The sequence below is a fragment of the Priapulus caudatus genome, unplaced genomic scaffold (assembly GCF_000485595.1).
Source record: "Priapulus caudatus unplaced genomic scaffold, Priapulus_caudatus-5.0.1 Scaffold695, whole genome shotgun sequence".
NCBI classification, from domain to species: domain Eukaryota; kingdom Metazoa; phylum Priapulida; class Priapulimorpha; order Priapulimorphida; family Priapulidae; genus Priapulus; species Priapulus caudatus.
This window is the reverse complement of record NW_014577756.1, coordinates 154,910-157,696: the sequence shown is the minus strand read 5'-3', so window position 1 is coordinate 157,696 and position 2,787 is coordinate 154,910.

Here is a 2,787-nt window from a genome sequence, read left to right as displayed (position 1 = left end):
GCAGAGTAACAGCGATTAAATCCTAAAATATCATCCACTTGTTTATGATAACAGGAAGGCTAGATGGGTGGGGGAAGGAGCAGTGTAACAGCGTTTACACCCTAACATATCATCCATCTGTTTATGATAACAGGAAGGCTAGATGGGTGGGGGAAGGAGCATTGTAACAGCGTTTACACCCTAACATATCATCCATCTGTTTATGATAACAGGAAGGCTAGATGGGGGGGGAGGAGCATTGTAACAGCGATTACACATCAGTAATGACATAATATCTTCATCACTCTGTTTATGATAACAAGAACACTATATGGCGAAGGAGTAAAGTAGCATTAATTACACACTGACATATCATCACTCACTCTATTCACGATAACCTCTTAAAGAAATACTTGACCATAGGTTCTAGTGTTATATTCAGTTGATTTAGGTTAAAATTAGTAAAGTATTCTTTTAATCTCATCTAAGACGGAGAGAGGCAAAGCGGATCATATAGAAAGATCAACACTGCGGATCGCAAAGTGACTATAGAAGGATATTGGTGACATTGTTGGCGCGCGATGCTTGGCCATTTACGGATATTAGAATGTGAACAAGCAGCAGAATAGTTAGGATTTCTTCTTAAGCCATGGATTAAGGTATAGTAGAAAGGCATGGGTGTGCTCTCCATCTATCTATTTATCTATCACTTTCTTTCTCTTTCTCTTTCTCTTTCTCTTTCTCTTTCTCTTTCTCTTTCTCTTTCTCTTTCTCTTTCTCTTTCTCTTTCTCTTTCTCTTTCTCAGTCTCTCTCTCTTGATTTCTCTTTGCATCCCCCTTCCCTTTCATTCATTCTGATCATACAAATAGAATTCTGTATTTGTCATGAATCTGGCAGCGGACCCCACGAACTATTTCCCTAGCAAGGGGAAGGGGCCGCCCCGTGCTCCCTCGCTTTGCCTTAGAATTTTATTTTAATAATCGCGTAGTTTCTACGTTACAATCATCATTGGAAGATGAACAGCCGGGCATGGCTGTAACTCGTGGTGCGTATTAGGGGCTTAGCCAGGGGTGATTCCATGCATTCCGGAATCCCCCCTGGCTTGTATCAAAATATCACATATCTGATACAGCAGGCCCGTAGCCAGGTGGGGTTCGGGGGGTTCGAACGAACCCCCCCCCCAATATAAAGCTGGCTACGGGCCTGTACAGTATGTATATAAAAGCATGAAACGAAAATTGTGAAAAGTTTTATTAGTATATAGTAGGTTTGGAATCCCCCCTCTTCGAAAGGCTGTAGGTTTGAAATCCCCCCTCTTGGAAAGGCTGGCTACGCCCCTGAATAGCATGTCGCACTTTGCTTTTCGTTGTCGTCGACTCGAGTTTTAATGGTATAAAATCGATGGAAAGCTGTGTACGTGCGTTGGCACTCTTTTTAATATTTTAGATGCAGACGTTTTAGGCGTCGTTGTCGTCACCGCTACTTGGCGACGAACCGAGAGCTGTACAGACTCGTTCTCGTCTGGGGAATAACGATCAATTCATCAGTGCAGAGCACTCAAACATGTGTGCGCTCATGAGAAAGGGCCTCGGTGAATGAATGCAGCGCCATCTAGCGTGGATTCTAACATAACACGCGATACTTCCTCCGCGAAATCACATGAAATCATTACAGTCGGAGGATGGGTCGCGCGATAGATTTGAATCTCGTCTGGTAAACGCATATGCGTTCCGACATAAGTCGTGCGTGTTTCGAGCACGTCTATGCCGCGCTAGAGGGCTGCGCACGTGCGTGGCAGGATGTATCATGGGCTAAATATAAACTACGTGCATGCAGAAGGGAACCGACCCCGAGATGCCCGACACCACGCACGCCGCTGTACTGAGTAAACCACCGTTTACACTGCAGTGCATTGACTCCAGAAGAGGTTGGTCGATCTATCCAAGAAACTAAGATGGACGACGATTTTGAATCTTATCGTAGGCCTACTACGGTACTAAATTTATTCTGTCACGCGTGCTGTGCCTGTGGAAGTACAGCCTGGGGAAATTTCTTGGTGGGAGGGGAGAAAATTTCGTCGTAATGGCGAGGAAAAACTTCTATTACGGGTTCAATAAATTAAGCATATGTAGGTTGAGATTATGGTGTTGGGATCATTTTGTTCTGTTGTTTATTACGTTTATTTTATAGTTATATGGATATCTAAATTTAACAGGCATATTCAATTCTCCAGAACCTAATAAGGGACAGCTGCATCTTTCGCAACACCTCCAGGGTGGGGATGGGGGCGGTCAATGACTGGCTGCATCAGTCATGGTTAATGTTTGCATCATTGTTATAACGGAAATTAAATTTGATATAAACCACGATGAATCTAAATTCGTGTTGTTATCATAATTTCGCGTGACAATTAATACACAGGAAGCGACGTGTTCGCGTGAGAGACACCGAGCGACAATGTCTGCTGAAAGGCACCATGAAAGAAATATCGGTTTCTTTTTCAAAAAATTTGGTAGAGTAAATCCGTTGCGATAATAATTATCACACAGTTCGGAGTACAGTACGTGGCATTTGTAATGTAACCGTGTCGTACTCTGAAGTCCAAACATGCAGGCAAATAAATTGACAACACGATAAAGCGACCGTTATGCACACACGGGCACATACGCACGTATGCGCGCACGCGCGCACGCACGCACACCATTACCACGCCCACGTGCGCGCACGTACTCACACGAACGAGCTCACGCATACACGCTTATTCGCTTGCACGTAGGCGCGCACACATACAACACGCACGCACACAC